Consider the following 14,167-nt stretch of genomic DNA (forward strand, 5'->3'; position numbering starts at 1 on the left):
TCTATTTCTACAAATGCAAATGCTGTTTGTTTTCAAGAGGAGGGATTGGTGGAGGTCTGTATGGTGGTGTGTCAATGAGGAGTCACAGGTTTATTACTACTGTAAGCCAGCTAAATCTCCCTAGGTATTCACTTCTTTCTGGGAGATGCACATTTCTCTACAGTGAGGGTACTGTTTCCACATGCATTTAAAAAAACAGAAGCTTTTTTAAAAAGAGTTCTGCTTATATGGCCATTCAAAAGTGTCTCCAATGTTATGATGTATTTATATGACTCCTTATTTCCATGGGAAATTTGCAGCCAACTGTTATAGTCCAGAAACATCTTCAAATACTGCAAAATATAGAGTTTAGGTTAATACTTGTAATCATTTCACTGCTAGAAGGCTCCCTGGTGGTCTGAGTGGAAGGGGAGGATATTTCTAAACTGAAAAAAAAAACCAACCCATGGTTTTCAGTTACAGCAACACCTAAGGAACAAGGTAGTTTCCTGGTGTTAAGAAAGGGCAGTCTTTGTCCTAAAGAGGTATGCTGCACAATCAAGGAGTGGGGGGAGAGAGATACACAGAATTAAATGGATCACACAAATGAGGCAGTGTTTTCTATGTGAATTAATAAGAACATCAACAGAGCAATACAAATGAAGCTTTAAGTATAAGTCATTCTAGTCAGAACACTGTTAAAAGAATCTGGGTTACGAGGGAAGGCAAGTAAACAAAGGTCATTTGCATCTTTTTTGCTCTTGTGTTTCTGCCTGTCAAAGGACAAAATATCACACAAAATCACTACAGATGAGTTTGAAATGTAAGTCAGTCCCTAAAGACTCCATTCAATACCATTCTTCTCACTGTGCTGAGCTTCAAGCATGGGATGAGTCCACAGATTCCTACCAAGGAGGAATGTTTGCACATTTTCTGCAGCTGTTTTCCTAATCAATATTAAAAATTAAGCACCAGTACAAGAAAAAATAAAAGGGGGAAAATAAAAAGGTGTTTTCAAGTCTTTTTAAACTTACCTCAAAACCAAAACACACCAAAGTCAGATTGTCAAAACTGCTCAGTACACACTCGGGGTGTCTGGAGGGAGACTTTCTTGGCATAGTCAGTGTGCTGGAATTTTCACTATTTCAGTAAAACACAATGTATGAATTTTATAGTCCCTTTTCTGAAGTGGGGAAAGTAATTTGTAACAGCCCACAAAAATAAAGAAGCCTTTAGTCAAGTGTGAACAGGGGAGAGAAGGAAAGTAGCCTGTCATGTTTTGAAGGCAATCAGATATACTTTTTTGGAAAGATATATTTTAGACTTGAAGTAGGGTGGGGCTTTTTGCATTCAGCTAGGACTTCTGAGGAGTGGTAGCCCATCCACTTAACGGGGAATGGCCGTCTGGCCTTTTAAAGCTTATGAAGAGGAGGTGAAGGATAAAATCAAGAGGAAAGGAAATGTCAGTAAATACAGAATCATTTAGGTTGAAAAGACCTTTGAGATCATCAAGTCCAACCATTAGCCTAGCACTGCCAAATATGCCACTAAACCGTCTATATGCCACTAAACCGTGTCTCTAAGCACCACATCTACATCTTTTTTAAATACCTCCAGCGATGGTGATTCCACTGTGTCCTGAGCAGCCTGTTCCAATGTTTAACCACCCTTCCAGTGAAGAAATTTTTCCTAATACCCCATCTAAACCTCCCCTGGTGTAACTTAGGGTCATGTCCTTTCATCCTACCTCTCATTTTTTGGGAGAAGAGACTGACCTTCACCTCTCAGGTAGCTGTAGAGAGTGATAAGGTCCCCCCTGAGCCTCCTCCCCTCCAGGCTAAACCGCCCCCGTTCCCTCAGCCGCTCCCCGTCAGCCTTGTGCCCCAGACCCTGCACCAGCCTCGCTGCCCGCTCTGGCCACGCTGCAGCACCTCAGCGTCCCTCTTGCAGCGAGGGGCCCAAACCTGAACACAGTGTTCGAGGTGCGGCCTCACCAGTGCCCAGTACAGGGGGACCATCGCTGCCCTGGTCCTGCTGGCCACACCGTGTCTGGTACCAGCCAGGGTGCTGCTGGCCGCCTTGGCCACCTGGGCACACTGCTGGCTCACGCCCAGCCGGCTGTGGACCAGCACCCCCAGGCCCTTTCCCACCAGGCCCTTTCCAGCCGCTCTGCCCCAGCCTGTAGCGCTGTGTGGGGCTGCTGTGACACAGGGGCAGGACCCGGCACTGAGCCCTGTTGAACCTCACAGGAATGGCCTCGGCCCATCGCTCCAGCCTGCCCAGGTCCCTCTGCACAGCCTGACTGCCCTCCAGCAGGTCAACACTCCCCCACAATTTGGTGTTGTCCGTGAACTTGCTGAGAGTGCACTCAATTCCCTTGTCCAGATCATCGATAAAGGTATTAAACAGGACTGGTCCCAGTACTGAGCCCTGGGGAACACCACATGTGTACTGGTTGCCAGCTGCATGTAGCTCCACTCAGCACCACCCTGGGCTTGGCCATCCAGCCAGCTTTTTACCCAGCGCAGAGTACAACCGTCTAAGCCATGAGCCACCAGTTTCTCTGGGAGATTGCTGTGGGAGACTGGTAAAGACTTTACAATGGTCCAGGTAGACAACATGTGCAGCCTTTCCCTCATCTACTGGGCGGGTCACCTTATCATAGAAGATCAGGTTCATCAAGCAGAACCTGCCTTTCATAAACCCATGCTGGCTGGGCCTGATGCCCCGGTTGTCTTGCACATGCCCTGTGATGGTGCTTAGGATGATCTGCCTCATAACCTTCCCTAGCAGTGAGGGCAGGCTGGCATACCTGTAGTTCCCTGTATCCTTTTTCCTGCCCTTCTTGCAGGTGGGTGTCACACTGGCTAACCTCCAGTCTTATGGGACCTCCCCACTTAGTCAGGACTGTTGATAAATAATGGAGAGCAGCTTGGTGAGCTACTCCATCAGCTCCCTCAGTACCCTCGAGTGGATGCCATCGGGACCTGTAGACGTGTGCATGTCTACGTGCAGCAGCGGGTCACTAACTGTTTCCTCCTGGATTCTGCCCTTCATCTCTGTCTTCCAGCTGGGGGGGGGGGGAGGGGGGCAGAGGGGCTGAGTACCCTGAGGGTAACTGGTCTCTGCTATTAAAGACTGAGGCAAAGAAAGCATCAAGTACCTCAGCCTTTTCTATGCTTTGTGGAGTTCCCCCCTGCATCCAACAAAATATGGAGATTGTTTTTGGCCCTTCTTTTGTTTCTAATGTATTTGCAAAACATTTTTTTGCCATCCTTATGGCAGTGGACAGCTTGACTTCTGATCTCCCTGCCTAACTTTGTTGCACTCTAATAGTCCTCCTAAGTTGCCTTCCTCTTCTTCCAAAGGTAGTAGTATGTTACAGATACAGAAAAGGTCACGGTGAAATTAATGAGAAGGCTTCCTTGCACTCATATGGGAGGGGAGCGGGCCACATGGTTTACACAAAAAGCAACAAGAGAATTGAAGTGTGATTTTTTGTCATCTTTGAACTCTTGTACTTTGTAAGTAGTAAAGTACTGTAAGGGCACAGTACTTGAAAACAACCCTGTAAATTAAAGAATTGCCCTTCAACTTCAGTGATGCAAAATGGAGAAGTTTTCTTAAGGAATGGTGATTATTTAATCAGTTAGTTAGAAAGCATTAGAAAATAATTCCTTAGGTAACACTAATTCTTTCACTACGGTTTGAGAAAATGTACAGGAAATGAATTTGTCAATATTTATCTTACTGTTACTTTCTGATCAGATATCTCCTGCACCAGTTGGACAGGTTCTCCCTTTTCTTTTTCACTATGAATGAATGCTCTTCTGGTCCTTTTGGCTTTGCCTTGACAAACAATGACGAATTTGCAGGATGCGCGAAAAAGGCATCCGGAGTTTCAGAACGGTATTCCAAAACTTCGAGCTTTGGTGCCACCTCGTGAGGAAATTGAGAACAAGGACAAGGCAATGCAGAAGAAATTCAGTCGACACAAGGAGAGATCTTATCCAGGCACTGTTTTCGAGGCTGAGTGATGCGTACTGAAATAGTTCTGCTTATTATAGAAAAATGGTGCTTTTTCTTCCCTTCCCTCTAACACCCCCCACCCCACCCCCGGTATATTTTTTGAGCTTTGGTTTCAAAAGGAGCAAGCAGAAGGAAAATGAGCTAGGGCTAAGATGTATTCTTAAGGAAGACATAGAGGTTTCTTAGAGCATTGAGACAGGCAACCACTGAATATGAAAACATACCAAAAAAATCAAAGCAAACTAAAACACCCCAAAAACATACCAAACATATTGGGTGCTTACATCAAACCCTGCACCTAAAAGAGAGACTCACCTACCCTGCAGCCTGTCTTTCTGTCTCACACTTGTGTGACGTACAGGAGGCTCTGAGCAAAGGTGTTTATGAAATTATTATTCAGATTAAATTATTATTCACACAAATAAGGGTGAACTTCTAACAGATACCATAACAGAAGGTGCTATGGCAAGTTGATACAGCTAAGCAGCCCTGTGTGTTTACCTAGCATAAAGTGAAAAGACATCAATTTTTTTTAGAAAGTAAGTTGGTTTTCCATCTCCATTCTAGAGGTGACCTGTGCAGAATGTTTTCAATTGTTCTTTCTGTTTATTATATGCTTCTTTTTGTTAAAATCATTGGTATAAGGTACACCAAAAGGTCTTTGAAAATCTGGCCTTCAATTTTTCAGTATCTTGTTTTGCAGTCTATGGAAATACCTTCTGCATTCAGCTGGACCAAGTATAGAAAAGCTAAACACAGTGCTTGCAAGGAATTCAGCTATTATAAAAGTGGTGACAACTTAATATAGGAAGAGAAGGTGACTATTACCATATTTAGTACTGTGTTCTATCATATGCTTTATAAATCAATGGACCAGGATGTTTCTGGATTTGTCTGAATAAAGAAAGGTTGAGATTAGATCTTGTATGTTCTTTGATCATACTATGCAGAACCTTTCATTAAACTGTTCATTATGATACCAATGCAGGTTTCCCGAAGAGCTGCAGTTAATTAGTATTATATAATACGCCTTTATGTGACTCTAGCAATAATAACCTACATCCACAATTAAATTTACTATGCCTTGTTCAAAGTCCACTTAGTCCTTAATTCCTATTCACATTGAATGATTGTGGGTCATTATAAAAAATAGTGTTTGATTTTTCCAAACAGCTTATGAATGGAAATTGATAAATGAACAGAAAGTCTGGGTTTGTTACTGCTTAGTTTCATCTACTTTGAAAAGCAACACTTACTTTTTCTTCTTCCACCTCTTACCATATTCTAACCCGTGCTTGTCTGCTAAGCTACTGACAAATTTCTTATAAGCTTCTTGGCAGGCTATGTCAGACTTCAAGAAGTCCAATTGAATTGTAAAGGTCCTTTTGTTATTGCAATTTTTCAGCAAAGCTCTCCACTGTGGAGTCATCATGTCTAATTATAAGGATTATTAGGAAAAAGATAACATATTTTTCTAGATGTTTCACATTTCAGTTAGTATGAAGTTATTGAAAAATAAATACTTTTGATTCCAGAATTGCTATTTTTATTTCCAGATATGTTTATTCCAAATAATAAGTGGATGTAAATAAAGACTGTATATTTTTTATTATTCCTGCAAATACCATTCTGTTTTTCAGAAAAGACTGGAGAGGGTGTGTGGAATTTTTCTTGCATTATCTGAAATTAACAGTATGTGGCGTTGTTTGAAATGTATAATTCGCCTTTATTTGATTGAAGTGAATGCTTCTGGAATGTCTAATAAACATGATACTTGGTCTTACAGGAAACTCAAGATTTTGTTAATCCATGGTACATCAACCAGGTCTGGAAACAATGTTGTAGTTAAGTTTTTGTATCAAATGCAGATATGAACATGTGGCAAATTACTTGAACTTGCTTAATTCCACTCCACAAAATGTAAATTTTAGATTTTTGAATTTATAATTTCAAGTTAATTTCATGTATATGTGTATTTGGCTTATTAATAAGGAAAATACACAAATGTAGAATATGAAACTTTTAGAAATACACAACTCAAAACATACAGTGTCAAAGAAACCCCAGTCTCCATAGGTTAATTTGCACAAGATAAACTGGAGGAAAAAAAAAAATTAGCTTCAGTGAAGCATCAATGCTTTTCATTAGATATCTCTACATTGAAGAAGATTCCTGCCTTTCCCTTTAATGCAGAATACGAAATGTTTTCCTAAGGCATAGCTTGGCTGTAGGAGAAATTGTCTGTACCGACTAAAACCACTAGATGCAGCTGTTGATACTTGCAGGAGAAAGGCACCACCCCACCCCACCCCAGAAAGTAGGTATTGGGTTTTTTGTGTGGTTTTGGATTTTATTTTATTCTTTTTTTTAACAAATCTTCATGTTGTGGCTTTGCTTAAAATATTAGGGAGCCCCTTTCAGAATCCCTGCATTTATCAGTCCCTCTTCCATTAAACATCATACAAAAAGATAAAGTATAAAATGTAAACATGACATGAATGTTCATGAATTAATTATAAAGTAGTGATGTTTGAAAATAAATTAAGATATATGCTTCCAGCAATCGGCCTGACATTGCAGCTAGAGTGGTGTAGCGCGGGTTTCTTTTGCAGCATCAATGCATTTTACATAGCTAGGATATAGCAGTAATCCGATCAGCTCCAATTGCCACAATACCAGATGGATTCCTAAAAATAGAAGTCCTCTAGTAATCTGTCTGGATTATTGAACTCAGTGACCACTTAGCAATATATCAGGGAATGCTTGTGGAACTGAATTAAAACATATCATGAGGTTTTATTGTCAGAGACATCTAGAAATCTTCCGTACTCTCTTCTACCATTTTCATGGGAAATGCATTTATAAGGATACCTGTTTGCTGTACTGCTTTTTAAAGTTTTTTTGGGTTTGGGTTTTTTTTTTCAGCTAACAATACCATAGTAAAATTCAAAATAGTATTGACAGTACAACTCTAATATTTTACTGGAATAGTTTAACTAAATAAATACATTTATCAACAAAATAAGGTATAAGCCTGAATTTATAGCTTTTAGTATCATTTAGTTTCAAAACTTTTAGTATCATTTTCTTCTGTGATGGTTAAGAGAAGTATGTTTGCAGCCACATGTATTTGTATTTAGATGCTTTTCTAATGTATAATTGTAAAACATTTATTTAGGGAGAGAGAGAGAGAAAGGATGAATATGGTGATGGACAGCATCATGCATTTTCCTGGTTGTCACTTTTCATTCATTTTCCTGTGAATGAAAAAGAAATGAAGCCAGGGGTCTGATGCTGCATTTCATTGCTAGCTAATAAATGCAAACAAATATTATAATACAGTGGCAGTTACAGAAGAATGTTAACGACTGACTGTTGACAAGCACATCTACGAATGTTATACTGCTGGGAGAGATTCATGAAGATTTGGGCTTATTTTACTGTTAATGAAAGTGTTTTATTTGTTATTAACATGAATTGTGTTATACATAAAAACTGCTGGTAGGAGGGTGGCATCTACACCCCTATCTGAATGAAAATAAATGCCCTGCAGATACAAATAACCTGTCGCATAACAGTGTTATCCACTCCCTTGTGCACTTGTCCTTTGAGTTTATCTTCTGTTCTCCTGTGACTTTATATAATTTTAGTGGAATTCCCATTGTATACATGCAGTTATACCAACATTTTTAGATCCATATGTGGTACTCTGCCTCCATGGTGCCCTGCTGATTTGCACTGAAGCACTGGTAGTTTGTCCAGACATCACACAGCAAATGCCTACCTGGTCCAGGCAGCAATGCAAGTAGATTGTCGGTGTAAGAAACAGTCTAATGGTCAGACTGGTAGGTATTAACAAAAACACAACTTGGCTCCAGGAGTTGTGCCATGAGGAACTCCAAAATTCAAAGTAAAGTTAATCCCTGAAGCATTAAGTTAGTAATGAATTACACTGTTTTCTTAGGCATCTTTCCCTGCTCAGCCAGGGGAAATCCACTCCAACCACCAAGTGAGGAGAAAAACAGCAGCAGTTTTACCCTTTCTGAAGTTTTCCTGTTTTGTTTGGTCTTCTTCAAAAGTGGGAACTTCTCGTCTTTTCCTGCTCCCTAGTTTAACTACTTGACTCCTGTTTCCATATACCTAGTCCCATGCCACTGCTGACTGCCCAGTTTTTGTTTACACTGTACCAGCCTCATTAGATAGGTTGTTTCCTCTCCTCTCCTCTCCTCTCCTCTCCTCTCCTCTCCTCTCCTCTCCTCTCCTCTCCTCTCCTCTCCTCTCCTCTCCTCTCCTCTCCTCTCCTCTCCTCTCCTCTCCTCTCCTCTCCTCTCCTCTCCTCTCCTCTCCTCTCCTCTCCTCTCCTCTCCTCTCCTCTCCTCTCCTCTCCTCTCCTCTCCTCTCCTCTCCTCTCCTCTCCTCTCCTCTCCTCTCCTCTCCTCTCCTCTCCTCTCCTCTCCTCTCCTCTCCTCTCCTCTCCTCTCCTCTCCTCTCCTCTCCTTTTCCTTTCTCTAACACATTCTTTCCTTTCCCCCCTTATTTCTGGATTTTTCCTAATTCCATATCCCAGGGATACAGGAGCAGAAGTCAAGACCTGAAGATGTAGCAGAAATCTAAACCAAATTCAGATCTTATAGGAAGACTTTTGTCATGCATGGTAATATACACACTGCTTTTGTCTCCAACATAATACCTGTCCCCTTTTTCCTATTTCTCCATTTACTGGTATCTCTAGAACAATCACTTCTCTCTTGGAAATAATTTCACTGCATGTACTCAGTTCCTCAAACTCATACCCCTTCCTCCAGCACTGCCTCTGAAACCATTTGCATGTGGATAATCCATCTGTCTCTTGTCCCTTCCTACCCTGCATCAAAACCCAAGAGAATTTAGCTTTGTCTTTTTTCCCCTGTCCTTGTATTCATTCTGCCCTTTTGCAATCCTTTTCCTTTTGTGAAAGACATTTCTGTATTTGGCTGTATGTCATAGACCATACTGCCATATGTTAACTGTTTGCATTCTTTGTGTTGACTTTCCTTTCAGACATTGATTTCTGGATCTCTCTTTATCATTAGAGTCTTCTCTCACTCCCTCTGAAGACTTCATCTTCCATACTGACAATTTTCTTATGGCCTTACCCTCATAAATCTTTAGTCACATCTCTCCAGTCAACTTGTAGCTCCAGCTTCACTCACTCAGCTAAAAGGCTTGTCATTTGTTTTGCCTTTCGTGCTGCAGTTTTCTTGCTGTTCTTCCTGTTCTTTGACATTGACTCGTGCTTTTCATTGTTGCCTGTTTGCCTTCCCTCTCTGATGCTGTTTATTACAACTTTCATCATCTGTGATGTACTTTCTCTCTTCTCTTCACTCTTCCTTTGTCTTTGATATAGTGTTGATTATTTTCCACCTCACCTTGTTTTCCCACCTGGAGACCTTTTTCTCCTACCCCACTGCAAGGCTGGCAGTTGTACAGCAAACATTGGTTTCCCCTTCTGCATTTGCTTTCACAGTTTTTCTTCTGGAACTGTGAAGACCACAGTGACACACAGTTAGCCAACTCTTTCCACTACTAAGTCATATTCTTCCCATCATGTCTGCTTCTTCAATGCTAACCATTACCAGAAGATTGCTTCTGCCTGATTTCATATTTTATAATGGACTAGGTGCAGGTACATGAGGGCACACTATGTGCACACTTAGGGTATAAATACAACAGACAGATGAAATGTCAACAGACAGGAATTATGTCATTGACTCGCATCCACCAGGTGGTCAGTAATCCCTAAGGAAAACATTGTACTTGGATATTTATTCTTATATCTCCACAACTTGCTTTTTCTATTTAATTCTGGTTTTCTGTAACTGTATACCTCTTCTCCCCAGGCAGGTGTAAGATGAATGAGCTGTCATTTAACAAATTACAAGAGCTGATGTAAGAAGATGTACTTAATTATGAATAGTAGTTCTGCATCTCTGTTTCAAAACTTCTGCTTTCTCTTAGTGGTAAATAAATTGTGGGCTGTACATTGAGAATAAGCCTCATAATCTAAGCTGATGTTGAGTCTTATGAATCCAAAGAAGGTTCTTTTTTTAAGGTAAAATTTTGTGTATCCCCAAAGCATGAAATAATGCATATAAATTGGATAAATCTCCAGATATAGCTACTTGCAAAATTCTGCAGAGCTGTGTTAAATTCTGTGCAGTTCTGTAGGCTGAGTGAAAATTGTCATTCAAATGCATGGAATTTGTCAAACGTGGATCTATCAGATCTGTCTGGATCCATTCTGGGATGTATGTATGCCACAAATACGCTGCTTTTTTTTTCTTTTTTTTTTTTCTTTTTTTTTTTTTTTTCTTTTCAGACAAAGAAAGGAGCTGTTTCTGTAGATTTTAACCAGCCAAGAATTTTCTTTATGCACACTCTTCAAGGAAAGTTAAGCTAACAAAGCTGCTGTTCTGGAGGTGAAAATCAGGTTTGTTATACCTAATTGTTAATTGTATGAAGTGGAGATTAAATACTGGTGCTGTAAGAGAAACAAGTATATCTGCACTGCTGTCTTACTGAGAATCAAAACCTTGTTCACATCAGGTATATTTTCACTGAATGCATTCATATGTCTGTATAACTTTTGTTATTCTTTTTTCATATTCATTGTCCTGTACATGGAAAATATGAAATTGCATAAGGATTTATGGAGAAGTAAATTCAAAAAACCAACTTGGCACTGTATAGAAAGGTATTTGTTAATTCTCAGTAGTTCCACATGTTTTATGATCTACCTTATTTTGCTACTTGTATTAACAGGGCTGGAGGACTACTAATCTTTGGTACAGCAATGGTAGCTAGTCATATGATTTTCACAATTAAAATCATATTCTTGATAGCTTCTGCCATTGGAAACTCTAAGTGTTACAAGGCAAGAACTGCAGTACAAAACTCATACACAGTCTAAAGAAAGAGTGTAGAAAAACCACATCAGAAATGTCTGTCAAGCAAAACTGTGAAGCAGGGTAGGAAAAGTAATTTTTTGCTTCTGTTTATTACAGAATATATATATATTCTGTACCTGTACACACAGGTACACATCTGTACCACAGATATACCTGATCTGTGCTTCATAAGAGGGGTCTACTTTCCCTGAATCATGAACTCTGTGCTGCCCCTCCCAGAGGTACAACAAAACAATTTTACTTTGTATGTTTACGGTACATAGGGTCATGAAAACAATCACTTTGTGTACATACATTTTTGTGTAATAGACAGGAATATTTAATGTCTAGGGTGGCTGATCTGCACATTTTCATCAGACACTTGTAAATGCAGAGTTTAAAATTTCCAGCAATGATGCAGTCATTTGATATAAAAAAGGAAAAAATTCCAAACCCCCAAACCAGCGTCATATATTTGGTACTAAATGAACTTTTATTTTAACCAGCCCCATCCAAATTTGTTTCTTTTTGGGTTGGGTTTCCTCCCTCCACCCCCACCCCACCCCCCTTTGAAGTATCTGCATTACAGAATCTGAAATGCATCGTCAGATATTATAAAGGTGATTTTACAACTGAGTTGCTTGCTGCCACACAAAGGTGCTCACTTGGAAACAAAATGCAAATACAATGCATTACTAGCATTTTTGCTTTGTTTAAACTGCTCGCACTCTGACTAAAGATGCCTGTTACCTTTTTAACCTGCTGTCTATGGTTACAATGAATTGGTTAATCCAGTTCAAAGCAGATGTTGCATTGCATTTCATGCACATAGAAACAGGGAAAGTCTGTTCTGTATATGCAAACAAGTTGCTAAACATGAGGGAATATGGATGAAGGGCAGAGGTAACCCTTTCCTTCATGGTACCTGTAAAGTACATTAGGATTCCCAGATGCATATATAACACTCGTAGTCAATGCTTTGGACTGCTGGTGGAAACAAGTAAGATGCAGGTAGTGTGACCTCTTTACAGCTGCAACAGCTTTATAGGTCGGCAGCTATGTCCAGCATCAGAGCTCTCAATAGCCTTTTCAGGATATTGTATAGAGTACCAAAGCGATTTGGTCTAAAAGTTGCATGTCTTGACCCACTATGGTGAGCCTGACTCTTGATGAAACTCTTGATGAAATACAAACACTTTCAATCAACAGAACCAAATGGAAATAAGAGAACAGTCCAGGTTCAAAAAGCAGTCCTAAATTAGAAACCTATACTAACCCTTCCAACAGCAAAGACAGGAGCTATTCTTGTTATAGTCTCAAATACCCTTTGCCATCTACATCCCTTTTGGTCAGACCTAATAATCTTCAGGTAGGTGAAGTGTCTTTTAGACCTTGGAAATTTTTAAATGCCTCACTAGACAGAAAAATTAATAAAAGCACAAGACTGTTGATGTTCAGCACGGATTCATCTGCTCATACACATGTACTTTATGTAGTTTCCAACGTCAGGAAGACTGAAATGTTTTAAGTAAAATAAAAATCTATTATTTCTTTTATATGATTTTTTTTTCACAAATACCAGTATGCTTTGTCAGAACCAAAAGCACTATGTTCTGTTAAGTGAGTCTTATCAAGAATAAACTTTCATAGTACAGTTTATGGTGTTCCTACATTGAAAGAGGCAAATCCGATAAAAAAGCTGAAAGGTAAGCACAGCTGCATTGTATCAAGATGTCTTAATAACACATCTAAACATGTACTTACATGCAGTAGTTATTCCAATGACTATGCATTACAGAGTGCATCCCTGAAATGACTGTCAATCACCATTTAACACAGGAACTTGCTTAGCGGTTCCCACTGAATATATCTTGGCGGCCCATTGGCTCCCATTAGCCTTCATCGTAGGTACTTTAAACCACCTCACGGTTTTGACAATCAAGCAGTTTAGCATGTTGCTTGCCATGTGTTATAAATAGTGTAACTGCTTTCATTTTGCTTGAGATGTTCATGAAAGCATGAGAACAAACTCAAATCTAGAAAAGATACAAGAGTGACACCACATGCTCTTTAGCACTATTAAGGGCTGCCACAGAGGCCAACACCACAGGTAAGTGCAGTTACTGAGAAGAGGCCAGAATGGCTGTTGATATGTCTTTTACCTTCCTGTTTCACCTACCTTTTCAAACAGATTTATATTTCCACTGACAGTTTGGGAACAAATCATATTTCGAAGGTAGGGGCTGTGTTTTCATGCTTATTTCTGGACTCATGGGAAATCCTCCTTGAATCCTCCTTGCACTCTTACAGTGTATAAATATACATGCATAAAAATGCCTAGCCTTTACTTTGTGATACACACTCTTTCCAGGGAATCATCTTCTAGAAATCACATAAGAGTTAAAGAGCTAATTTCTGTTGCGCACACACACTCCAGAGACAACAGCTGTCTTAACATTTTTAAATGGAGCTGTATGTTTCACTGCTGAAGATATATGACTACTCCCGTAACTCATTCGGCAGGTGCTAATGAATAAGGAAGATGCTTCAAATTAATTTTCATTAAATTCTGTCCCTCTAGCTAAGAAATTTAACTCTATGGTCTTTTAGGAAAAAAACCCCAACAAATGAACAAAAATGTAATATTGGATATTGTTACTTATGAAATGTATCTATTAAAATTAGATTTATCTTTTCAGGAAAAAAAAAATCATTAAAGGATGACCTAGTGGAGACAAGTACTGCTGAAAGGGATCTCTGTCAATCTGCAATTTACTGTTCTGCATTACTGAGGGCAGGTTTAAGACAAATGGATGCAAATAAAGCCCATAGGAAACATATAGTTAACATTACTACTGGCCCTTATGGGAAAGGTACACTGCTTTGGCTGGCTGTTCTTCTATATATGCAATACTCCTACCTGTCTCAAAAAAGAGGGGGCATAAGATGTTTCAAAATACTTGTAAGCATGTCTCTTTTGAGGTAATAGAGCATTTCTTTTAAATTTTGCATTAATGTGAGAAAGTCAACATAACTACTTGCAACACATCTTCAGATACTTTGTGCAACATATTGGTGAACAAACACATGCTCCTGCAAGTTTAATGACTGACTATCGACTGGAAGGAAAATGAAAAAAAAAAAAATAATACCAAACTCAGACTTCTCCCACCATCTCAAATTCCATCTGCTCTTTCAGGCCAGCTGCTTTTTCTACTCCAGTGGTGAGCCAT

Source organism: Falco naumanni, chromosome Z (genome assembly GCF_017639655.2).
Source record: "Falco naumanni isolate bFalNau1 chromosome Z, bFalNau1.pat, whole genome shotgun sequence".
Taxonomy (NCBI): Eukaryota; Metazoa; Chordata; class Aves; order Falconiformes; family Falconidae; genus Falco; species Falco naumanni.